The sequence below is a fragment of the Hylobates moloch genome, unplaced genomic scaffold, assembly GCF_009828535.3.
Source record: "Hylobates moloch isolate HMO894 unplaced genomic scaffold, HMol_V3 SCAFFOLD_5, whole genome shotgun sequence".
NCBI classification, from domain to species: domain Eukaryota; kingdom Metazoa; phylum Chordata; class Mammalia; order Primates; family Hylobatidae; genus Hylobates; species Hylobates moloch.
In genome coordinates, this window is record NW_026652280.1 from 89,623,603 (window position 1) to 89,650,534 (window position 26,932).

A 26,932-nucleotide genomic window follows, 5' to 3' on the forward strand; every position below is an offset into this window, starting at 1 on the left:
CCCAAATTCTGAGGTGAAAGCATTTTTTTTCCCACTCAAACCCCAAAATGCACATTTGCAGTTCAAAAGTGAAGTAAGGGAATTGAGAAAGGTCTCCACACCTTTCATGTGCCCAGAGTCAGCCAGCTGTTCACCAAAAGCACATGTTCCAAGAACCCTTTCCCTTTTCCAGCAGTGTGGTGTTGCCCTTGAGGGCAGGAAAGGAGGCAGGTGTTGAGCCCAGGACTACATTTCCCAGCCTCCCTTGCACCCAGATGTGGCCACATGACTAGTTCTCACCACTGAGGTGTGAGCACAAGCAGGGTGGGAAGGGTCCCTTCCAAGCTTAGGCTTTTTAGAAGCCAGTGTGCTCTACCGACTCTCTCTTCCTGCTTCTGCCAGCTCAATGCTCAGGCCTCTGAGACCCTAGGGTCAACAGCTGGGTCTCTGTGCCCTGGATTCTTATGTAAGCAAGAGTTGCATTTCTACCACATTAGGCTGCAGCCTTGGATTAATTTGACACAGCAGCTAACGCTGCCTTAGCAGTGCCCTGCCTGTGCAGGGCGGACGGGTCCTCCACATGGAAGCTCCCAGCTATCTCCACCCCTTCCACACTGCTCTCCACAAACCCCTGAGGCTCCTACAAAACACAACAGGACTCCCCAAACAGCCACATCATCACCATCTCCGTCATCATCACTGACACTTATTGAACACTTACTGTGTACCAGGCCCTGCTATAAAGTGTCGCCCGGGTATTCAATAGTTTTACTGCCACGACCACCCAGGGAGTGGGGCACACTCCACTCCGCAGGCCCCTCCAGTGCAGCCAGGGGCACCCTCTGCCCTCCACTCCATTGAATGCCACTCCTCAAAGCCTTGCTCAGGGCTGTGGGAGCCCTCCTTGTACAACCAAAAAGACGTATTGCACGATTACCAGATAAAAACACAGTATACACCATCAGATTGGTCAGAGTGCACAGGGGCCTCACCAAGCCAGCACCGGTCCAGCCAAGCTGCACACACCTCCCCTGTGCTTGGCATCTGCAACAAATATGCCCAGGTGCAGGAGGACACCTGTGCCCCCTTCCTCCCTGGCATCCAGCATCTTGCACAGGTCCAATTCCAATCACCATTTATGAAGTCCGCCTGGCAGCCAGGCCTGTGCCTCGCCTGCAGGGATTAGAAGAATTCAGCAGGGCAGAGCCTCAGGCTCTGCTTTTTGGGCTCAGGATTCTGGGGATGGGGCGAAGGAGGAGCCCCAGGGTGCTGAGCCTCCACAGGCTGGATGAGGGGCCCAGCATGTGGGTAGCTGTGAGGTGGGAGCACACGGTCAGGCAATCCCTGTGACATTTATGTTGGGCCATGCATGTGCAGGGACAAGTGAGACTTGCACCTTTCCCTAGGGTTAAGTAGAGTAGCTCACAATGCCAATGAAGGGCCACAGGGACTGGCTGTTAATTGCTATTATTACTCTTAATTGCCTCTGCTCCTTACACCCCCATGTGGCAGCTCTGCGCTGGTTGTCTAGGGAACTGCTGGATGCTACCAGCTGATTGGTGCAGGATCCTGGCTGAGATCAGAGGCCAGGGGCCAGAAGCAGAGAGGAGTGTGTAGTGGAATGTGTGCGTGTGTGTACGCGTGTGTGTGTACGTGCGCGTGTGTGTATACGTGTGTGTGTTTACCAGAAGAAAAGACTATTTCAGTAAAGGAACCATTTCTAGGCTAGGTAAGGTAGCCAGTGTGTCCCAGACTGGAGTTTCATGGACTAACAAAACTTTAAACAAAGAGAAGAAGGGTGGAGGCTGACACAATGTTCACCAAGTTTTACATTTGGCTCAGTAAGGATATTAAGAACAGTAAATTCCCCTCTGCTATCAAAATTGTAAGAAAAAGGAACCTTTTTTTTTTTTTTTTTTTTGAGATGGAGTCTCACTCTGTCACCCAGGCTGGAGTGCAGTGGCGCGATCTTGGCTCACTGTAAGCTCCATCTTCCAGGTTCATGCCATTCTCGTGCCTCAGCCTCCTGAGTAGCTAGGACTACAGGTGCGTGCCACCATGTCCAGCTAATTTTTATATATATTTTTTTCGTAGAGACGTGGTTTCGCCGCGTTAGCCAAGATGGTCTCGATCTCCTGACCTCGTGATCCACCTGCCTCGGCCTCCCAAAGTGCTGGGATTACAGGTGTGAGCCACTGCACCTGGCCAGAAAAAGGAGCCTTTAAAAGGACATTATCTCTGACTGCTTCATGCAAGAATCCTGCTGCACAGGCCTTACCTGTCTCCTGGTTCCCAGAAACAGTTATACTTGGGCTCTGGGATATGGCCCTAAGGGACAGGAAAGGGATCCTAAGGGACAAGATCATTATCACCATCATCACTATCACCACCATCACCATCACTACTCCCATCATCATCACCACCACCACTCCCATCATCATCACCACCACCATCCATCATCACCACCATCACCACCATCACCACCATCATCATCACCACCATCTTCTTCACCATCATCACCAACATCACCATAATTACTGCCATCATCACCACCATCATCACCACTATCACCAACACCATCACCACCAACATCATCGCCACCATCATCACCATCATCACAATCACCATCATCATAATCCCATCATCACCATCACCACCATCACCCACCACCACCATCATCACCATCATCATCACCATCTTCTTCACCATCACCACCAACATCACCACCATCATCATATCATCACCACTAATCATCATCACCACCCCCATCACCACTAATCATCATCACCACCCCCATCACCATCATCAGCACCACCATCATCTTCTTCACCACCATCATCATCACTACTGTCATCACCACCATCATCAACCACTATGACCACCACAATCATCTTCTTCACCATCATCATCATTGCGATTATCACTGTAATCATTATCATCATCACTGCAGTAGAAGACATATTTACGTACTGTCAAGTGTAGAATGCTCTGCTAAATTATCTCATTTCATTAAAAGTAAGTCTTTACCCTTATTTTGTCCTCACACAATATCCCAAAGTAAGCAGATTTCTTGTCCCTGGTTTACAGAAGTAGCAGAGTGCAATGATAAGGGATGTGGGCTCTGAGGCCAGGCTGGCTTGATTCAGAGCCCAGCTCTGCCACTTACTGGCTACAAGTCCTCATCATTTCATCTTTAAAAGGATGATGATAGTAACAGTCCCTCCTTAACAGGGAAGGATTGAGGAATCAATACGTGTAAGGCACTGGAACGGTGCATGGCATGTTGAAAGTGCTATGTAATGTTAACTAATGCTGTCGTGGTCATACATTAGATTAGAAACCTCTGCCTCCCAAGGTGGCCTCTCAAGGTCACGGAGTCCATGAGCAGCAGCGTGGGCCTCAACCCCAGATTTGTGCCTCCACAACCAGTGCTGACAGCAACCAACGGCCATAGTTGGTGATCCACTCACCAGGGGCCACATGTATTCTAGGTGTGTGTGCTTCACCTGTCTGAGATCAGTAATGTTGCTGTGTCTGGTTTACAGATGAGGAGGGGGAGGCTCAGAGAGTTTGAGTGAGTCACCCAGCCAGGACGTGGCAGAGCCCATTGCAGTGCAGCCTCCGGGGGTAGTACCCATACGGGGCTCCTGGGAAGCGGCATCTCCTGAGCGACCCATGTAAATCCAGGTAGCCTTCTTAACTCTGCCACGTCCTGTGGAGGTGCCCTCAGCAGCCTTGGTTTCTGACCTGGAAAGAGCGGGGTGGGCTAGACGGCCCTTGGGACCCTTGCCCCCAGTGTTACAGTGCATATCTCATGGCACGTCCAGGCTTGGCCCCTGAGACTTGCTGTGCACTGCGCTGAGAGGCAGGGGCTGCTGGGCTGCCCCTTCTCAAAGGCTCCCTGGATCTCACTGGTGAAAAAGTGAGTCACAAATAAAACACCCTGAGGCAGACGAGGGTAGGGGCAGGAGGTCTGGGGCCACACCAGCCTCCCTGTGCACCAACGACAACAAAGGATGCTGGCTGTTTCCTGCTGCTGAGAGGTCAGCTTCCCAGGTGCCAGGGCCAGAGGTCAATTCTGCCTCAGAGCCGACCACACCTTTGGCTGCGCATGCACCTGCTCGCCAGGCTGGCTACATCCTCCCTGTCTTCTGTGGGACCAGCCCTTTCTCGCTCCAGCCATGTGGTCAGGTGAGGCCACCCTGCCCCCTCCCCACCTGACTGCCCAGCCCTGGGCTCCTGCAGTTGCCATGGGAGCCCGGCTGGAATGTCCCTTTGATCCTAGTGAGTGATGGACTCAGGGGAGGGGCCTGGGACCCCAGCGGGGACAATGCCATCCTACTCCTGCTGCTGGGATTCCCACGCCTCAGGTCACAGAGGGAGGCCAGCTTCCTGAGGGGGATGCCCACGTGCAGGATGGCACAGGCCTCGGGAGGAAGGAGGGCAGGAACAGAGACAGAGAGACCCAGAGAGACGGGCGACTGCCCTAGAGACACAGCCGGAAACCCCGGACACAGCCATGCCTGGCTTCTCACTTGTACAAACCAAATGCATATCCTTGGTGGTATAAGAAAACTTGGCTTTCTGTTGTTTACAATGGAAAGAGCTAGGAATGATGCAGTAATGCATTTAATAATTGTGTTGCTGCACCACGTGGCTAAGAAACTGTCGTGGCCGCATAGCTTCTCTGGCGACACAGCCACTTCCCTTCTCCATGGGAAGGTCCTGATGAGGTTGCCCCTCACGAGGCCAAGGAGCCCACCTGGCACACAGGGGTGAACATATGGGTGTGGTCTAGGGATCCTGCTGGACTCTTCTGGGCCCCGTCATTAGCAGTAAGTGACCCAAGGCCCACTCAAGGCCAGGTGGCCTTTTTCTGAGATGTTCTGTAGTCTGACTGCTGAGGAAGGTGATCTTGGCTTCCTTTTAGAGATGTGATGGAAGGACACAGGCTACGGCCACCATTCAAAGCACAGGGAGGGAGTGGGTCCAGCGATGAAGCCAGCTCACGGCGGAAGGCAGAACCAAGTTCAAGGTCTGGGGCAGGGAGAGATGGGCACAAAAGACCTTGATGCCAGGAGTCCCCGGATTGTGGCTTGCGGTGGTCACTGAGGCTACTAATCAAATACTTCTGGCTCTCCACCAGGGGGCATGTGGTCAGACACTACTTCTTGGCTCTCCTGTGGTTGAGTAGGCCCTTGAAATTAATTTTGGCCAGTGAATTTTGAGAGGAAGTGAATTACGTTATTTTCTGGCTGGAGGTTTTAATTCCAAATGCAAGACCCCCACCCACCAGCATTGTCTTTTTGCCCTTGGGCATGGCCACCAAAACATTTGAGAAGCTGGTGGTTCTATTAGTCTGGGTCCTCAAGTCACCCCCTGTTGATGTATGATGGGCATAAGGCGTGAATGAGAAAGAAACCTTTGTTGTTCCAAACCAGAGATTGGGGAATTTATTATTTTTTATTTTTTAAGGCTAGTCAGGTGAAGCAGTGGGAATGGAGAAGGAACAAACGAAATTTGTAACTGGTTGTGATCAATGAGTTGTAAACACTGCTGCACTCAGAGCAGCCAAGGGGAATGCTTGTTACTGCAGTTTCATGTAGGGCAAGCTGACTGATACACACCTCCATGGCCCTCTTAGTCCTGTGGGCCAGTACATTCTAGGCAGAGATGGGTTTCTGTCACCAGCAACCAAAATTGTCCTAGCAAGTATAGGAGGGAAGACCAGACAAAATCAAGGCAAAGGCTCAGTTTGGCCTCCTCTGAGAGAATGGCTGTACCTTCTAGGAGAAATGGAAAAAACCACCTACTAGACAATGGAAATGGATCCCATTAAGCATGGCCAGAATATGGCATAGCAGCATGCACTTTATGTCTCAGAGGAGACCCCTCCACCTGTGATAAAGGAGGCAGAGAAGCCAACCATCCAAGAGGGAAGTATTGACTTGTCTGCTTCCTTAACCATGGAGAAACTTCTTGACGTCAAAACCAAATTTCCAACCAGGCCTTCCTCCCGGTTAGCCCTGGGATCAGTGCATCATATTGCAGGGGCTCAGCAATGTTTGTAGTGCTCCACACACACGGAGGACAGCAGTTACTACCACTCTAGTCTGAACCACCATGATCTTGCACCTGGACTGTTGCATTAGCCTCCTGCCTCCTTGCTTCCATGCTTGCCCTTCCCTTTACTGATCCACATTCTATAGAGCCAATAGAACGAGCTTTTAAAAAATGTAAATCAGGTGATTTTTCAACTCTGCTGCTTAACATTTTCCAACAGCTTCCCAATGCAACCAGTCATGTTCAAGCTGCCTTCTATGGCACAAGCCAGACACCACGTGGCCCTGCCTCCTCCCTGGCTCATCTCCCACCACTCTCCCCTCCTCGGTGCCCCCAGCCGTGTTAGCCTCCTCTTTGTCTCTTGAACAGGTTGAGCTTATACACGCCTCGGGGCCTTTGTGCGTGCTTAACTCTGCCTGGAACATTCCTTCCCCAGCTCATATTTCACTGCAATGCTAGCTCTCCAGATCCTACAACACAGCCTGGTGCATAGTGGGCACTCAGTAACTCTGGAGAAAGTGAGCGAATGGGTCAAAGCCACACGCCCTTAGATCCTTTGCTCCTATTCCACGTTGGCCACGTCATCTCCTTGGTCTGAATGTGGCAAGTTGGAGATACAGGAAGCTGGATGATTACAGCTCCTGCTGGGGACTGCCGAGGCAGGGGACACAGCCCTGGCTGGGGTGGTGGCTGGCTGTGACCTCCTCACTTTGCCTCTCTGGGCCTTCCCCTTCTCAGTTGTGACGTGGGCCGGTGGGACTAAACAGCTTCTTAGGCTCTTGAACTTGTCAACCTGACACATCCCTCTGGGTGTAAGGCGACTCACCCCATGTCCCAGGAAAGAGCCATCGGCCCAGGCACCCCACGCATGCAGCATTTGAGCATGCAGGGCCTGAAAGCTGTTTTCTGAGTATGGCCTAGAAAAATCTACACTGAAAGAGGGGAAAAAAAAAAGGCCAAACCTAGAAATCCCATTTCATATACCTTTTGGGACTCACGAGAGGCAGTGACAGATTGCATGACAAGCTTCAGACTGTCAGCATTTAAAATAGCCCGTTAAGCAGAGCCGCTGGAAAGAGGATGCTGTACAGCTTGGCAAGGAAGCCAAGATGGGGCATCCGGGGAGATTCCAATGGCTTCTGATCCTGGGCTCTGACTGTTTCTGGAAAAGGAAATAAGAGGATTTTTCTCAAAGAAATTTACTAAGACACTGAAAGGTCAAAAGCTAATCTTAAAGGATGGGTTGGGAGGAGGTGGGCTATGGAACTAAGAGATAGAAGGTGGGGCAGGTGTGGTGGCTCACGCCTGTAATCCCAGCACTTTGGGAGGCTGAGATGGGTGGATCACCTGAGGTCAGGAGTTCAAGACCAGCCTGGCCAACATGGCAAAAATCCATCTCTACTAAAAATATAAAATTTAGCTGGGTGTGGTGGTAGGCACCTGTAATCTCAGCTACTTGGGAGGCTGAGGCAGGAGAATCGCCTGAACCCGGGAGGCGGAGGTTGCAGTGGGCCGAGATCATGCCAATGTACTTCAGCCTGGGCGACAGAGTGAAAACTCCATCTCCAAAAAAAAGAGAGAGAGAGAGAGAGAGAGAGATAGAAGGTGAGAGGTGAGGACAGGGTCCTGTGAGCATGCTGACCTCTTTACACTCCAGCCACATTCCATGGGCGGTGGTCCCCTCTGTTCATGAGACACACATGGACAGACAGGGGCAGGAAGGATACACAACAGTCCATCTTTAGACAAGACAAGCTCGAGCTTAAATCTCTCCCTAGCTACACAACCCCAGGCAGCAAACCACCTCTCTCCAAGCCTCAGTTTTCTCAACTGTGCCCTGGGCCAAAAGCAGAGTTTACAGGGCTGCGGTGAGGACAAGATGAATGCACACTTCTAAATAAATCCTTTCCCCAGCATCCGGCCTGGGGAAGCTGTCGAGTCACGTTGGCTACTGTTGTCTGTCCAGGAATCCAGCCTGGACATTCTGGTCTACAGGTCTCTCTGAAAACATCCCCCTGCCCTTTGCAGACAGGAAGCCCTGCTCCCTGACCACCTCTGTACCACCTCACCCCACACCCTGGTTACAGAGGGCTGGGCCATGAGATGGCACCTGTGTCAAGCCAGGCCAATCATCAGAACCTCCCCTGGGAATCTGGGAATCTGGAGTAGATGTGGACAGTCTGCTCCCGGTGTGCACTGAGGACATCACAGCTGGGGAGATGAGGCTGTCACCACACAGCACAAGCAGAGGCATGCATGTGCTTCCAGGGCCTCAGGAGGCAGGGCCATGCCTTCTGCCCTCGACGACCAGGAAAAGCCCTGGTGTCCTTAGACCAAGGTCCATTTCTTCATGCAACTCAGCTCAGGAAAGCTTTGTATTTCTTGCAACTGGAGGAGTGCCATCTTTCAGTCTGTCTGTCAAGCTGGGTGGAACCTCTTGTTACCCAAGATGTCATCTCAGGTCCTGGCTCGGTAGCCCACTTCTCCCGATGGACTCCCCTGGACACTGCATTTCTCCCGATGGACTGCCCTGGACACTGCAGGGCTTTGGGCATCCTTGCCTCCAATCTCTAAACATTGGGATTCACCATGACAACCAAGTAACATCCCCTCCACGTTTCCAATCAGTCCCCGCACTCCCCCATCACGAGAGCCATGCGCCGCAGACATTTCTGGGTTACTTTTTGTCAAAGGGCGGTGACAATGACCAGACAGAGGGCACTGAACAGGCAGGGGTCAGATGTCTCCTGTGTCTATGACAAAGACAGTGAGGCCCCGAGGTTTGGCCAAGGACCTTAAGGCTGACTTCAAACGAACACAGAGCTCTTCCGGGTCAGGCGGCCTTGGATCATCTGCCTTGGCTGGGAGCTGCTCCTCCAAGTCCTTTGAGGGGTCCCAGAGGATAATATACTGAGCTTTTTCATTCTACTCCGCAAGCGCTACGTCCCAAATTTACTTTTGTAAATTGACAATAAGAACAGATGCCACAGGAGAGTGGGAAGATGATGCCATGCATCCTCAAGAGAAGACTGAAAGGCCTTCTGATGTGTAGACCCCCTGCTGACCTCCAGGGCAGGTTTTAAAATACACAAGAAGGGCGGGGTGTGGTGGCTCACACCTATAATCCCAGCACTTTGGGAGGCCAAGGTGGGTGGATGGCTTGAGGCTAGGAGTTCAAGACCAGCCTGACCAACATGGCAAAACCCCATCTCTACAAAAAATACACAAATTAGCTGGGCATGGTGGCATGTGCCTATAATCCCAGTTACTTGGGAGGCTGAGGTGAGAGGATCGCTTGAGCCTGCGAGTTTGAGGCTACAGTGGGCTGAGATCACATCACTGCACCACAGCCTGGGTGGCAGAGTGAGAACCTGTCTCAAAACAAAACACACTAAGAATTCTGACATAGGCGAATTCTGAACAGGACAGTTCAGAAGGTGACTGCAGAGAGCTGAGTCACATCAGCTGAAGACGTGAACATAGGTTCAGGAGACTGTGCAGGTTATTTTACTGTGTCCTCTGCCACATGGCAGGACCTTAGCTAATGGTGGCTCCTGCCAAGGCTCCTTCTGGGAATGGGGAGCAGGGGAGCACCCTGAAGGTTGAGGTCAGGTCTGACCTGGCTGAGGAAGGAGGAGGAAGTCTCAGCAGAGATGGGGAAATGTCATATGTCAGCTATAGCTCGACAGAGCCTACTCGGTGATCACAGCCATCCTGACATCCCATGGGTAAATGCTCAGGACAAGCCCTAGAAAAATTCTGTAGGATGCACATTTCACAGATGCGGACACTGAGGCAGAGCATAGTTAAGGGAAGGCTTAGCATACACACTCAGTGTTGGGCCGACGGAGCGTGTGGCCGTGGCAGAGACAGCTGGCAAAGGTACGCAAGTATTGTGAGATTTGGGGTTGGGGAAGAGACTCGGGGGAGGCCTGGCAAGTGAGTCCACGTGATGGCTGAGCACAGAGGCCGGGGAGAGAGGAGAGAAGAGAAGCCAGCTGCAGGCCTCAGGCCACCAGTGGGGCGGGTGCGCTCCCGGGGCCCAGGGTAGGAAGTCCTTGGAGCTGAGTCTATGCTTTCAGGGACGGAAGAGGACAGGTGGTGAGAACGGTTCTTGCAGAGAAGTAAAGGAGGATGGATACTGAGATTCCCTGGCCGCTGGACTTGAAATTCAGAGGCCAGGAAAGGGTGGGGCAGCTGAAGAGGTTTTCTAGGCGCTCTCCCAGATCAAAAACCACCGCCACCTTTGCACTGAAAACCCCTGTTCTGAGATGAACGCGATTTTAGGGCTGCTGACCGCCTCCTCAGTGGCCGTGGGAAGGCAGGACCTTGACCCCTACTGGCTCTCCCCACACCTGGGGGCTGTGCTGTTCCCCCAGGCGGGCCTGGCTCCCTCTTTACAACGCCCTAAGAGCTGCCGCACGACAAGTGATCAGGCTCTGAAGTCAAAGGCGAGCAACCACTGCACCCAAACTGTGACCTGCGGAGAGGACTGTAGGAGACTGTGTCCCACTGCCCCCTCTCGGCCTTGGAATGGGGCAGGAGGGAAGCTTAAAACCCAAGGAGGGCTGCGGACACCCTGCTGAACGCGGACTGTGCTGGAGCACATGAGGCCGGCGAGGGAGGCAGAATTGACAATGCCCCCTCGACCTTCGCTCCCTGGCATCACCCCCCACAGTAATGTCAGGGTTGATGGCGAAAGGGGGATTATCAGGTGGGACCGAACTAATCTCATCACCTCATGAGCCCTTTGAAAGCAAGCACTTTTCTCTGGCGGGTGGCAGAAGGGGAAGTCGGAGAGACTAGAAGAGCTGGGGAGGCCAGTGACTCCCCACAGACTCAGGGAGCCAAATCCTGCCCACAACCTGAATGTGCCCAGAGGCAGACTCCTCCCCCAGGCTGCAGCCAAGAGCCCAGGCCTCAGACCCCTTCACCGGAGCCCTGTGAGAGCCTGGCCAGAGAACCCAGTCCAGCTGCCTGACTTTGGACTCACAGAGCCTCGGGGTGGGGAGTGTGAGCAGACACGCCTGTGGCCACGGGTTCCGCAGCACAGAAAACAGAGGGTACTGGGGCTGCAGCTTCCTTCGCATATTTTTTTTTCTTTTTCTGAAGATTTATCTGCAATCTCACCCAAGACAGAGATTGAAAAAGAGAGAGAGAGGGAGGGAGAGACAGGCATGTGGGTGAAGGGAAGTCCCAGAGCATCTTCCCTTCTTCCCTCCCTTGAAATCTACTGTCCTCTCTGAACTCTCATTCTTGACTCTTTACCCCAAAGAGGCAAAAATCACAGCAGTGGGCTCTGGGGCGGGGTGGGGTCCCCAGGACTTCCGTGTCATCCTGGTTGTGATTGCTGAGCTCCTGCAAAGTACAGCCCTGAGTCTGCTCTGGCCACACCAGCCCTGCACAGCAGCATCCTTCCCGCCGTTTGGAGGGCTCAGGCTCACCCAGGTGGTAACGTGGCCTGGCTGTCCAGCTCCGAATCCCCCCAGCGCTGCACCCGAACGCCTCCCTCCCACGCAGCCTCCTGCCGTCTCCGCAGGTTTTAAATCAGACACCGCTCAGGCTGTGCCCAGGCTGCTGAGCCAAATGCGGGATCAGAACCACAAGGAGGGAAGAAATTACTGATGGGGATGAAAGACCAAAATAACTTTTCTTTTTTGAAACCAAAGATGCCGATGGGCTCCTTGCAAGGCAGAGAAACACACAGGCAAGAGTGCCGCAGGCAGGAATGCTGGGAGTGCATGGAGCTTGGAGCCAGCATGTCCGCCCGGCCTCCAGGCCCAGGACTCCACTCCCGGGGTGCAGTCTCTGCTCTGGCAAGCTGTTGGGTACAGGACCCACCGCGAGGGGGACAGAAGGGCGGGGACCCCGGCCCTCAGAGCTACTCAACCGAGAGGCACAGAGCTTTGATCTGAAAAGCAACATGTATCTCGGCTCGGCTCACTCGTTCCTTCGCTCAATCAGCTGCAGATTATTCATCAAGCACCTTCTGGGCTCCCGAGACCGACCTTGCAGGGGAGGGGAAGAGAAAATAAAGACCCTGTGCAGAACGCCCAGGCAGACGTCACAGCATACAGACCTCGTGGGGACGGTGGCCTGGGCTCCTGCAGCTGCCGGCACAGACGACCAGGCTCGGTGGCCTCGAACAACACAAACAGAGCTCTCCCCTTACAGAGCTGCAGGCCAGAAGTCTGACCAGGTCTCTGGCCTGAAGTTAGGGCGTCCGTGGGGCTTCCTTCCTGCTGGAGGCTCCTGGGGTGTGGGGGATCCACTTGCTTCCCCCGCCCGGCTTCCAGAGGCCACGGGGCTCCTTGGATCCCAGCCACTGCCTCCACCTTCAAAGCCGGCAAAGGCGGGACAAGTCCTTCTCCCCACTGCATTGCATCCCTCTGACTCTCAGCTCTATGCCTCCTTTCCCACATTTAAGGACCCTTGAGGTCACACTGAGCCCACCCAGATAACCCTCAGCTGACAGCAACCTGAGTTCCCTCTCCGACCTCCACTCCACATGACCATGAGACTGATGTATTCAGAGCTTCTGGACATTAGGATGTGAACATCTCTGGGGGCTGCTATTGTGCCCACCATAACCACAAAGAGACCATCCCTGTCGGACAGCACAGCTGGGCAGGCTGTGCTCAGAAAACTGTTTACCTCCCCATCAGCAACAGAGCTCAGAACTTTCAACAGGACAGAAATTATGAGGGTGGCACAGAAGCAGCTTCCAGGAAATGCATTTCCCTGTTCCCAGATACAGACAACACTCAGTTCCAATTCGGATGCTGCCACTTATGGTGAGCCCTAGGGCGGGGCTCAGTTCCTGCAGACTCCTCCTGCAATGGGTGGGCGTGGCCCTCACTCAGACTGAGCTGCCAGCACGATGGTTCCTCGCTCGGCTAAAAGTGCCCAGCTCTGCACCAACAGCCCTTTTCCTGGTCTGCACCACATGCTCAGCAGGCCACGCTCCCCTTCCTGGAATCACACTGGTTTCCAGTAGTGGAAGCTGCCTATCTGCTGGAATCCAGCATCAACAAGCACCCGAGTCCATAGTTCCACTTGTTCCCAGCTCCCTGGGGGATCGTGGTTCCTCATGTGTGCACACACGTGTGTGGCGTGTGTCATCCGCCCTGCTCCTCTTTGCCCGATGCTGGGAAGAACAGCCTTGTGTCACACGCCTGGGTAAGACCCTAGCAGCGAGGTGCAGGGGGAAGTTTGCCTAAAGAACCACGTGCTTTGAATTCCCTTAACATGGGCATGGGTGTGTGTGTGGGCAGAGGAGGCACCAGCCCTGTCGGGCACGTGCCAGTGGGTCCTCAGCACTATGACACCACACAAGGGCCAGATCTATGGACTCCAAATCCAGGGACCAAAGAAGCAGGTGCCAGCATGCTGGACTGTGTTTCCATCCTCCAATAAACAGAAATCACTTCGGAGAGCTGGCTCCGTCTGCCCCTGGCATGGTTGGTTTTTCTTAGTCATCTCAGGAAATTGTTGGTTGTACTGCAAGATGACTGAAGCACCTTAAGAAGAACATGGGTTGCAGTACTGACTTGCCACTTTACGAAGCAGTCTTTTTGCCAAGTGTAGCTGTGTCCGCTTTCACAGAACTCCTGTAGCAGCAGGGCTTGGGCGTGGAGCAGCCAAGGCCCACATAGCGGTAGCTTCATGTACGGAGCCGAGGGGGAGGCTCACAAGGTGGCTGAGGGTGCCCAGCAAGGCCGTGTGGCTCAGCTGCATGTTCCACTGATGGTCGGAAGGCCAGGGTGAGATGTCAGCCTCCAAGAGTCTGAGGAAGAGAATGGGAGGGAGATGCCTCCAGGCGGCAGAGCTGTCACAGTGCCGGGTGTCCGTCACAGCGCCGGGTGTCTATCACAGTGCTGGGTGTCCATTGCTGCCACCATGTGATCTTGATCTGTCCTTTTCCACCATCCATCATGCCTGGCCGTGGGCCACACGCACCATTTAAGTGTAAAACACACTCTCTTCTGAATGCTCCCAGCAACACTACAAGACAAGTGCTAGCAGCATTGGCCTCTGCTGTACAGGTGAAGAAGCTCAGGTGCACACCAGCGATCTGTGCCAGTGTCCAAGCTCTGGGCACTGCCTTGTGGCTGTGCTAAGCGCCTTCTTCCTTCCAACAAACTGCTTTGGCTCACTCAACAGCTATCTGCAAGCAGCAGCTCCTCCCTCTACCCCAGGGGCCAGGAAGCTCAGCGCTTCTCCCAGCCTCCCTCCAGGAGTGCCTAGGTCCTGGCCAATGAGACAGGAGCAGGCGCCTGCCAGGAGGGGCTTCCTTTCCCCAAACCAAACCTCCCCAGAGCCTGCAGCTTTTCAGCCCTTCCTTCTTCCCTGTCTGGAATGTGGAAGCGGCTCTACAGCCATGCTGCCCCCAGAGCATGCTGAGGACACGGAGGAGGAGGAGAGAAAGAGCCACACACCCAGATCACCGTGGCACAGCTATGCCCACCTGGCCCCTGCAGCCTGGCCCCTGACTTCTGTTGGGTGAGATGAGTAAAGCCCTGTGTGTTTAGGCAATGGTTTGTTTCTCCCAGCCAGGCAGGGTCCTAACTGCAAGGCCATGCCTTATCTTGTTTAGCCACAAACAGCCCCATGAGACAAGCACTGTCATTATAGTAATCACTTGTCAGATGTGGAAATTGAGGCACGGGAAGGTTAAATGGTGTTCTCCTATAACACAATCAGCAAGTGATGGAGCTGGTGATTCCATTAATATCTTAACATTTCTGCAGTATTGCACACAGAGACTCCATCAGAGGACTTGACCCAGAAGAAAATCAGGTGTGATCTGATCATTTCCAAGGTCACCTGGCTGCTGGACATCAGAGCTGGGATCCAAACCCAGGTCCTCCTGGCTCTGTGAGTCAAGGTCACCCCACGGCATCTGGCTGTGTCCTCCCTACGGCATTTTTCTTTCTTCCTTTTTTTTTTCTTTTGCAAAAGATTGGTTTTACCTGTAGCATTTCTGTCTTATAAGAGACAGAATCTTGCTCTATTGCCCAGGCTGGAGTACAGCAGTGCAATCATAGCTCACTGCAGCCTTGAACTTCTGGGCTCAAGCAATCCTCCTGCCTCAGCCTCCCGAGTAGCTGAGACTACAGGTGTGCACCACCACACTTGGCTTTTTTTTTTTCTTTTTTTTTTTTTTAAATTTTCTGTAGAGATGAGGTCTCACTATGTTGCCCAGGCTGGTCTTGGACTCCTGGCCTTAAGCAATCCTCCCACCTCAGCCTCCCAAAGCACTGGGATTACAGGCATGAGGCACCACACCCAGCCCCACCTATAACATTTTTAAAAGGATAAATCTTAGAGGTGAGTGGTGCCCTGTAGATAATATTTTTTACAATGCTATACTTGAGAATTATCTGGGAATGTGGGAAAAACCTGGAATCCTAGGTTCTTGGGGGAAGGACCCTCACTGGAGAATGGGATGGGCTCTGCCCAGGGTCACCCAGCCCAGAAGGGAGGATGCTCAGCTCTGCCCTCCTGCCCTCCCACCACTGGGCTCCTTCACCCGCTTTGTAAGCTCCGTGGATGCCTCCTGCCCTGGGCACCCGGTACCCATGGGGAGGGCAGTGTGGACTTCTCTTTTGCCCAAACTAGCACTTCTTGCAGCTCTCGGGCCAAGCCAGGCTGGGGACACCATTGGAGGGGAGGCTACACTCAGTCTCTGGTGATGCTTCCCAATTACCACCCTCCCAAATTGGCTGGACAAATGAATAAAGCTGTTGGCTGTCACTGAGTTGGTTTCTACTCTATAGTAATTAGAATGTTTTAAAAAAATCAGCCCAGGAGCTCAGTGGAAGCATGTATACCAATACATTGAGCCAAACTCACAGTTTAAATGGAAATTAGAGTAAATGGATGAATCTGTGCCTGATTTGCATTTGCTGATGAGCTCGGCTGGGAGTGTCCCTGCTGAAGCAGGCTCCGTTTCCAGAATGGCTCTCTCCTCTATCTGTCCAGAAGGACGCCTGGCGAACGTGACCCACATGCCCCTGGACCTGGCAGCCCAGGGCTGGAGTCACCAGTGGGGAGGAGGGATGGGGTATTGTGGCCAGACTCCAAAAGACTTGTCCACAGCTGAGCTAATCCGGCCTGGGCCCAGAGGTGAGCAGAGCCTGCCTCTGGCTGTGGACAGGGTGTCTGGAGCGGCCTCACTCTGTGTACCCCTGCCCCCCATGCCTGCCCCTCTAACACCACTGCCTAACCCCAAAACTGTGTTAGGGCCCTGCACCCCATGCCTGTCCCTCCAACACCCACTGCCTAACCCCACGGAACATCCTGTCTTAGGGCCCTCTTTGTGGTCGGCCTCTTTCCCCGGCCAATCAGAGCACCTTGGAGAAGGCCAATGATAATCAGAGCCACCATTCTCAGAGCAAATACCCCAAGCATCTCCTGGCATGAGGTGCTCAATGCTGCTCCCGGCCAGGCCTCTTTACCCCCAAGAGAGGGCCCAGGAGGGGGCCATGCCCAAGGGCACGCAGTGGAGCCTGAATTTAAATCTAGGAATGGGTGGGGGCGGGAGGATTCTTTTTAGCTTTATAATCTTTTTTAAGGATGCCGGCAGCTGAGGCTTCGGAAATAGGACATCTAGAAAAAAGACCTGTTGAGCTCAAGGAAACCGCCCTGATCATGTGGGAAGACAGCTGCTTCTCTGTCGCTCGGGTTTCGGTGCTAGGACCTTGGCCAACCGGAGTTCTTGGTCAAGGGGGCCCATCTCCATCAGGGTGCCTTCTTGGGGAGGATGAGGTGGGTCCCACTGGTGCTAACAGAGAACAAAGACCACCTGCCCTCTGCCCCCGGCCATGACCTTAACAAGCTAGGTCCAGATGCTCAGGGCTTGTTCCCCGCCACTCACTAACACGGGGCACCCCCAAAAGATTCTACACATCACTGACAAAACCCAGAGTTGCCAGGTGGGTGAAGACCAGCAGGGAGACTGGGCGGGGGTCACCGTAGTCTCGGCAGCTGATAGCTCACAGCTCACATGGATCTCTTCAACTGCAAAGCAACATCTGGGAGGGAGGCTTCTCGGTGGCAGGCGCCTCACATCTCACTGGACCGGGTCCCAGAGACCCCCCACCCCACGCTGGACCCCTCGCAGGCTGGCCGTTCCTGCTCTCCTCGGTCTTTGTGGGCAAGAGGGAGCAGTTGGTGAGAAGCTACCGGACAAGTTGATATAAACCATTATGCAGCCTGCAAACGCACAGGGTGTTTCTCCCTCTCCACCGTTACCACGCGGAAGGAGCACACCGTCCACTTGGTTAAAACAACAACAGAAATCCATCCAGCCATGCTGTCTTTGGAGAAAGGCAGGCTGCACTCGGGAGCAGGCACGCTGCCCCAGGCCAGCCTGCGAGGACTTTCAATACAGTTTGTTGGGTTAGGAAAGAACACGCCAGAAAATGAACAATCCACGTCTGTAGCCACAGCAACTCATCATGCAACCGACCTCCCTTTGAGGTTAACCACAGTGCTTACTAGGAAGAGACGTACGAGTTTGTCTTAAAAACCCACCAGCCGCTCGAAGGGACCTTTGAGAATACAAACAGGACCCCTGGGATTCTGGCTGCAACTGAGGAGCCTGTTTCCTCCCGGATGATCTGAGGCTATCTTTATTTCCATTCTAAATCAGAAGCAGGCGAAAGCTGTGATGGAAACAATAGCCTTGGGGCACCCAGCAAGCAGGACACAGTCCCCCTAAAACACACCAAGTCCAAAGCCATCACCACCCCGTCTCACCAAGCACCGGCAGGACTGCCCGAGTCCCAGGGTCCTCCCGTCCCTGCCGCTCTCATAAAGAACAAAGGCTCCGCACACCAGCCCACAGCGTACCTCCAAAATGAACTTTCTTCTTGAACCGTGAATTCTCGGCCATCCTTTCTAACCTGGGTGTGACCATCTCACTCGGACCACTGCTCCTTGGGGTCTCCGCGGAGACTGAGTCCGTGGGGCGGCCTCATCTACTACTGCCTGTTAATTCAACAGGAAAAAAAAAAAGTTGCAGCCCTCTGGGGGCAGAATTGAAGAAGAAAAGAAAAAAAAAATCAGATGAAGAAGAAAGATGGCTCCGGGAATGTTTCATCCATGAGGAAGTTCACAAATTTGACTTCTGGGGACTGAACATCCAAATCAGCTGAAAATTCGCTTCTTTGACACAAGTTGTAAGCCCCAGACTGGAGCCGCGTCCTTCCACTTCCCACTGTACCAGGGACTTTTTTTTCCCCTAGTGCCGGTTTCCATGGCAATGCATCAGTCACTAGTCTAAATAAGTACGGGTGAAGGACGCCTGAAAAACCAGTGCAATTACGCATGCCATTAGCAGGGAGAGGCAGTGATTCAACCCGGCTATTAGGACGGGCCGGAGGTGTCACTTAGAGGTGGAGGCTGTCCTCGTCCCCAGTAATTGCTTTCTTATTTTGCAAGGCTCGGTGTTTCCTCGGTCTTGGCAGTTCAGAGCCCTGCTTTCTGTGAAGGGGCAGCCGGGCAGCCAAGCCTGTTTTGGCTACACAGACGCCCTGAGCCAACGTTGGAGGGAAGGAACTGCGCCTCAGTGGAGGTGGCCCTGGCCCAAGGCGTGCACTGTGCCTTCCTCTGGGCAGTGGGTCCTTAACGAGGCTTGGGGCATCAGGAGGCAAGGAGGGATTTGGGGAAAAATCCATGGACATGCTGCCGATTCCATCTGCAGGGTCATGGCCAGCAGTCCACCCTGTATCAGGGTCAGGGCACAGGGCTGGGGGCTGAGCCTCCTTCCAAATACCTGCAAGGACTTCTCGGCTTTCAAACACTTCCCAATTGGTACGTCCCGTGAGAAGGGGAATGTCATAGCGGGGCAGGGAGGGAGTGCTCCTCTTTGATAGAGCTCATTCCTCTCACCTTTTTTTTTTTTTTGAATTGCTGGACTGAATGTCAATCATAGCCTGGGACAGAAGCCCTCACCTTCCTGAGCTGCAGGCTTTCAGTGGGTTAGAAAATGGATTGGAAGGGGTTGGGGATACTCCATGGATGTCCTTCATTCCCCTGGAGAGGCAGAGTGTGTGGCAGGGAGGCAGCCTGGACTGAATCCCACTTTGCCGGTCACTGGTGCTATAAGCTTGGGCTTGTTTCCAGTTATCTTGATTTGTCAGCTGGGGATAATCACGAATTATCCGTAAGATGGAAATCAGGGTCATGAGAATACAATGAATTAAAGAAAGGTGCCTGGCACACAGTAGGCACGCAAGGAAGATCAGCTTTGTTCCTGTTCTTACGTTCACTGCCCATGTGAAGAGTACGTCAGGTGCTGTCACCTGCACGCTCGCCGTGGCGCAGGGAACGCTGCCTGGGGTTCCGGATAGTGTGCAGTGTAACTCACTCCTTTGATTCCCGTTAGCCCACCCACGTTGGAATAGATGCTTTGTAACGGTTCAAAGACGAGAAGAGTGGACCTGGAGAAGGTTAGTGACTGGCTCAAAGTCACACAGCCAGGTAAGGGTGGACTTGGGGCTGGAACCCAGGGCTGTACCCACCTGCTATCCATGCTGCTGCCCCAGCACTCCTGGGGACATGGATGTCATGGTGCTGTGTGCATGGGCACGCAGCGGGCTGCTGGGGATGAGGATGGAGCTGGGCTTCACTCTCATGGGTGGCCTGGCAGATGCTGAACCTAACCCTAATCCTGCCCGCACGCAGCGCGGTGGAGGGGTGCGGAACCCTGACCTACGTGGTATCCTGGTTTCTGCGGCCCTTTCCTTCTGCCTGTGGTCTGATGTGATCTATGGGCAAATCGGAGGGTCATAAAAATAGCCCTGCCTGGCACACCAGGGGCCCAGGGGGCTGCTGCTGCTCGCTGGGATTTCAGTGGGAGGCAGAAGCTACAGAGACAGGAGGTAAAAATAGCAAGGGTTTCCACAACAGCCCCGCGCTCCCCTGCTCCAGCATTTGACACGGCAGCACACGAGATCCTCTCGTCCCACTGCGCTGGAATCTTAAAGGTTCCTGTCCTTGGAGACACCCTATCTTGCCAGGAAAATGAGGAGCTCGCAGCTGTACACAGCAGAGGCTCCACCTTCCCTAAAGTCCTTAAATCCTCCACATCAGGCTGACTAGGAAGGCCAGAAGTGGGTGAGGGCTGAGCTTCGAAGCAAAAAGGTTGGTCCCTTCCCAATGGGTGACCCCAGGCAGGTTCCTCAACCTCTCTGAGATTCTGCTTCTGCATCAAGAATAAGCAGGCAGACCAGAGTAGCTCCTGTTGGAAGGCGGAGCCAGAACCATTGGACCACTGGAACCAGCTCCATGAGGGCAGGGTCCATGTTGCCCCTGGATGCAGCTGCACCACCAGGGCCTGGTACCTGGGAGATGCCCATAAACACGGACTACCTGCACACACGTGCTTATAAATTGTAGAGTACTGTACAAAGTGCCATGGTCATTTCTGATGTAGGGGTCATCACCTCATCTAACTGGTTTATCACAAAATGGACATGACCCAGGGACATCTCCAGAGGCTACAGAGAATGAGCCCGGGGTCTGGCATCCACAGCCCCTGCGTGTCAATCTGCTCCCTGATGCCATGGGTGATGGGACTGGAGGAATGTCCCCAGCATTCTTGGCCCTGTGACTCCTTCGTTGGTGAAAAAGTGGGGATGGAGAAAGTGCCAGCTCCCAGGGGGCCATGGGTAGAACCCATGAGGGTGTGTGGAAAGTGTCTCAGTTGAAATCCACTCATTCGTCACACCCCCATGGAAGGGAAGCCCTAAGAGGTCCCTGGGAGGGAGGGCTGGAGATAGGGAGAGTTGTTTACGCCGCTCTTGGCCCAACACCAGTCTCTAATTACCCAGAAACATGCAGGAATGACAGGTGGGACTGACAGCTGTGTGTTCTTGAGGTATACACGTGCTGACACATGTGAACATACGTGCACATTCATGTAGCACACCGGCGTGCACAATGCACATGTGTGCATGCACATATACACACACGCTCACATACATGCACACAAACATCTTCACACACACATACATGTAGGCACACCCATGCATGCACACATACATATCTGTACACACATGGTGGGGAGGAACGGAGGAGAGATTGGGAATTGGGAATTCTTTTCTTTGGAAAAATGATCTCAAAGCTTTCTTTCCTTCTGGAACCCAAAGGAGTCCAGTCCTCATTCCCCCAGTGACCTGAGCCCGGGCTTCCGAGTGCCAGGCAGGCCTGAGGTGAGATTCCTGACTGACGGGCAGCCCGGGCATCTTCTCTCTGTGCCTCTCCATTTCCTCCAGTTAACACCTGGACATCTCTCCACTGACGTCTAGGGAGACAAAGGTCTCCCTGGCATGCTCTGCTGCTCCTTTCTGGAAGAGGTGAGCAGCTTTTGAGCTTCATTTCACATGCATCACACCTAGTGAGGCTGTGAGGGTTTCCCTCATTGACTGCAGCCGCTCCCGGGCACACTCTGAGGCTTTCTCCCCAGTGTCTCACATGGGCATGCCTGAAGGTTGGTTCTCAATGAACTCTTGCCCATTTGGATTTAATACATGAGTCAGGATTAAATGCAGGGGTCAGAGATGCCAACATCTTGGGGCAGGCCATGTGTAAAGGAGCTGGTGCACCACCACAGGGAATTGTGAGGACTGGGCCCACTGAATCTTGGAGGTGTGTATACCCCATTGTTGGGGAAGGCCTGTTCTTTCTGAGGCCAGCTGTGGGTAGGGCTGGGCTCAGGGAGCCACTTTGAGAGCAGCGTTCTCACTGAGGCAGTTCTGCCCCCGGCGTGTGGTCTGGAGGTTCGTGGGCCAGCTAGTGCTGTCCCAGTGCTGGGGAGGTACCACTGGCGTACCACGGGCAGGGCTGGGATGTGGGACCATCAGCAGCCAGTTACCCTGCATGCAGGACTTCTAAAGGTCCCACCCAACCCTAGACAGGTGCAGTGTCTTTTTCTAACCATCTGAGCTCAGATCCTAAATTCTTTTCACAAGAAGCACAGAGTGTTTTGGGCACGGCTTGAATACACACAATTCTTCAGGAATACCAGTGACTTCAACATCAAGGGAAGAATGTCCTTTGTCTAGTTGGGGCTTTGAAAGAACTGCTCACCAATTCCCCAAATGATGCCACTGGCGGCAGGGCCCCTCGAGGTGTGAGTGCACCTTGTATGGCACTCAAGGTGACTGCAGGATCATCCATCCCATCCTTTGTTTTCCAGTCCAGTGGCACCCAAGTGCATGGATCTGGAAACCATCTTCCTGCTCTGTCATGCCGTCCTCTCCTCTGTCCTTGCTGTCACCGCTGGGATGTGTGCTGTCTCTTGGTACTCAGCCCCATTCCTGCCCTTCTGTGCTCTCAGGGGCTAAGTATGCACACTGCATTTCCCACTCTCTTGCCAGGGCAGTAGTCAGGCTCTGCTGATGGGAGGCCTTTGTGCAAAGCTGGCCTTAGTAGCTGGCATAGGTGGCCATTGAGGAATGTCAATAGGATGCTCCTCACACTCTCAGCAATACCTCTTGGTTCTTTTTACTCCTGTAACCCTAAGGGAGATGACGGCTTCTTGCAGTGACCAATCTCTGGGTGACATCACCTATCCCTTTCTGCTCCTCCAGCCTTTCCAACAGTTTTGTAAACAATTTCCTGTATTCAATCCCCTCTGTTTGAAATACCTACATAGGCATTTGTTTTTTTTCTGACTGTGCATGGATTCATAAAAGGTATTATCTTGAGTTTTTGAAATTATGTATATTGTTAATTTTACTCTATAAGAATTTCATTTAAAGATAATAAGGGGAATCCTTGCACATCATTGTTTGAAAAAATAGTTGCAATGTGTCTATTAGAGGTGAGAACCACAGAGCAAAAATGAGATATGGTTTCCTAAAGGGTTGAGGATGGTGGAGCTAGGAATAAAGGTCAAAGCCACTACCTCCTAACAGTGTACGTCGAAGGCTGCTGGTGGCTTAACCTGGAGACTTATTAAAATAATCTCTTAGCTTAAAAGCAGGACTTATGACTTATGAGAAGTGGCAGGAGAATAATGTGCTCAGAAGATTCTAAGCCTCCTGAAAAAGAGGTTTGAAATAACCAAAAGCTTTCAAAAGAAACCTACCTTGTTAGATAAAAATCTCACTGTTAATAATGCATAAGCCTCAGTTTTAACTTTTCTGCCTGGTCCCTCATCTCCGTACCTTTATGGGACTTTTTTACAAAGCACTGTCAGACCCCATGTGGGGCTAGAAATATGCTCATGGTCCTTGTGGTAGACAAACTCATAAGGTGGCCCTGGATTCTACCTTCTGGTCTTCAGGCCCTGATGTGATTCTCTCCCACTGAGTGTGAGTTGGGTCTCAGACTTGCTTATTCCAAGTAGAATACAGCAAAGGGGACAAGATATACGTGACTTCATGCACATGATTATAGGATTATACGATTATATTAGTAGTGATTTTCTTGCTGGAGGGTCTCTCTCTCTCTCTCTCTCTCTCGCTGGCCTGATGAAGCAAACAGTTGCCTTGGGGAACTCTACCTGGCAAGGAGACACAGGTGGCTTCTGGTTGCTAAGAGCAGTCTCCAGCCCCCAGCCAGCGATGAAGCCCTTACTCATAAAAATGCAAGGAATTGAATTTCTGCCAACAACCTGTGAGAGCTTGGAAGTGGATCCTTCCCCAGTGAGCCTCCAGATGAGAATGCAGCCCAACCCACAGGCTGAGTGAAGCCTTGCAGAAGACTCAGCTAAAGCATGCCTCTCTCCTAATCCAAAGACACCATGAGAGAGTAAATGCATGTTATTGGAGCCACTGATTTTATGGTAATATTGTCATGCAGTAATAGGTGACTAATCAAGTCCCACACTGTTTAGACTTATGAGCCATGCCATATAGCCTTACTTGGTGTAACACTATAAAATACTCTATGGGTGAAACTGTCTCTCCTAGACCTGAGGAAGAGGATGTAGAGAGGCAATGTGGGAGAAGCAAACTGAAGACAGAAACAAGAGCACATGTCCTCAAATAGTAACGAAGCAGCTCCAAGGAGCCAGCACTCTCCTAGGTGCTCTTCTGAGTACTCTAGGGACAGAAATAAGAGCAGTTCCTTTTCACAGCTCAAGACCTTGCTAAATCCACTAAAAACAAAAACAAAACCAAAAACAAAACAAACAAACAAAAATCCCGCATCAAACCCTGACTCCTCAAGAGGTGTGTTCTGGAGGCCCCAAAGTTCATTCCTTTTTTTTTGAGATGGAGTCTCACTCTGTTGCCCAGGCTGGAGTGCAGTGGCATGATCTTGGTTTAATGCAACCTCCGCCTCGTGGGTTCCAGCAATTCTCCTGCCTCATCCTCCTGAGTACCTGGGATTACAGGTGCACACCACCACTCCCAGCTAACTTTTGTATTTTTAGTAGAGACAGGGTTTCAACATGTTGGCCAGGATGGTCTCGAATTCCTGACCTCAAATGATCCACCTGCCTCAGCCTCCCAAAGTGCTGGGATTACAGGCATGAGCCACCGTGCCTGGCTCAAAGTTCATTCTTACACTTTGCTCAGTTAAGGAAGAACCATCTGTGCAGCAGGTTTTGTTGTGGTGGTGGTGGGGTGTGTGTGTATGCATGTGCCTGTGGCCATAGGTGTAAAAGTGTCTCCAAGCACTATTGCTGTCAGAGGACTCCACGTCACTAAGCGTCCTGCTAAGAGCACTGTGAGCTCTTCTGGGTTTTTTCTGAGTCATCCTCTCCTCCTTTAATCTCATCAAGCATGGTGTCCTTTTGGAAATATCACACAGCATCCAATTTAGAGGATGCAAGAGGTCCAGAATTCCTGAGCTGGGAGGCTTAGAAGAGTTGTGGTGACCAGATGACTGCCGCCAACCACGTCCTGTGGAGAGCTGTGTTGACACCTACGGCCAGGCTGTCTGGGCAGCCTTGTATCCAAACACCAGCTCAGAGGCAGCAGGAAGACGCTTACTCTGCGTTCCGGAAATGTCACCTGCTCAGTGTTTGGGAAAGAAAACCTCTCTCAAGATCTAACGGGGTGATCAGGTAGCAGACTCTAGTCAGAAGAAGCAACTTGCAGCTGATGCCCATACGCCCTACAGAGGAGGAGACATTTGAGATGGGTGAGATAAGAAAAGTCCTCAAGGTAGTTAAAACCAGTCCCAACCAAATGTCGGTCCAAAAGGAAGGAAACCAACGTTTGCTAAATGCCTACTATGTGCCATAAGCTTTCACAGGTAAGAAAAGATTTTTAAAAGTATGTTTTAAAAAAGGAGTATTCTAAAGCTTGATTCTTTGGGGGGAAAATACTTAAGCTAAGGCCATTATAAGACTATCATTAGCCTAAATAACATGGGCAAAAATAAGCAACGTACACTATACTAAAGTGAGGGATTTTTTTTTTTTTTTTTGAGACGGAGTCTTGCTCTGTCACCCAGGCTGGAGTGCAGTGGCGCGATCTCGGCTCACTGCAAGCTCCGCCTCCCGGGTTCACGCCATTCTCCTGCCTCAGCCTCTCCGAGTAGCTGGGACTACAGGCGCCCGCCACCACGCCCGGCTAATTTTTTTGTATTTTTAGTAGAGACGGGGTTTCACCGTGGTCTCGATCTCCTGACCTTGTGATCCGCCCGCCTCGGCCTCCCAAAGTGCTGGGATTACAAGCGTGAGCCACCGCGCCCGGCCCTGGGATGTTTTTCTACTGTGTGGAATTTTAGTGAGTAAATGTTTCCCTACAATATTCATAAATGCCACTAACACCCCAAAGCAGCAACATTTAACTTATTTGCAGCTGGTTCTGTGTCATATTTAAAATGAATCATTTTTCAACATTTGCGGACTCTTAAAAGCTGAGCGTGGCAGGAGGAATTTCCTTGGGTAGTGGGACAGGAAGGCGCATGGCACTGAGGGCTTGCCAGGGTGCGGTGGCCCAGAGCCGTTCCTTGCAAAGGGCCTGGGGCCTTTGACAGCTGCATGTCAGCTGCAACTGCTGGCTGGAGCCCTAGGCTAATGAGGTCAGAGCAAGGGCCTAGTGCCCAAAGAGGCTCACTATGGACCAAATCACTTGGACCAGCGGGCGTTGTTCAGACGAACCTCACCCTAATACCGCACGATCCCAAGAGGATGCGAGGAGAAAAGATGCATCCATATCAACACAGAAACATTGCTATCCACAGCAACACTGAGAATGTCATTTATCAAAGGCCCACTTCTTGTCAGCACATTGTCGGTACTCTACATATTTTATTCCCTGTCTTCATGGGTGACCTGGTAGGCGTCTGAAGACAACTGAAAGATGGTGCACAATGAATGAAAAAATGTGTACAGAAGCATCGGGGGGAAGAACAGTCGCCTTCTAAGCTGCATCATCTCTGTTCCTCACAAGTACCTAGACAAAGCAAGGCAGATGTGTTGTTCTAACTGGTCTGCCTGACAGTCCATAAAAGCATGTCCAAGTGGCTGGATGCCCAGGAGGGTGTGAGTGAACTCACACACACAGGCTGTGGAGGGACAGAGCTCAATTTGGAGCACCGGCTCTCTACTCCATGTAAGCTTCTCCACGCTCAGCTGAGTTTCTCAGAGCTGTACTTGGTAAGTACATTGAGGGCTTTTACACCTCTTTCCCCACCTTAGGGATGGGTGCCTCTTTTTCAGTGAAATCTTACCCAGAACCTAACACAGAAGCATCGAGTACAGAGGCCCTGCCCCCTCACCTCCCGCCAGTATCTTGGAGGGACCTGAGCTCCCCTGGGGCTGGGTTTGGAAGCTGGGGATAAAGATCTCTTGCCTGTCTGTACCAAAAGCAGGGTGTGCAGAGGTCTGGCCACTAAAAGGGGCGCCAGAAACCTCTGGTCAAGATGCACTTTGTCAATTCACCAATGCCTTATGGAGCTCATGTGCCAAGCTCTGGTC

The 26,932-nt window shown here is 52.4% G+C and overlaps 1 protein-coding gene across 2 annotated transcripts in view; it reads right to left on the bottom strand.

Moving 5' to 3' along the window:
• Nucleotides 1-26,932, bottom strand: part of SHANK2 (SH3 and multiple ankyrin repeat domains 2) — a 677,887-nt gene that overhangs the window by 226,371 nt on the left and 424,584 nt on the right. The window lies entirely within an intron of this gene.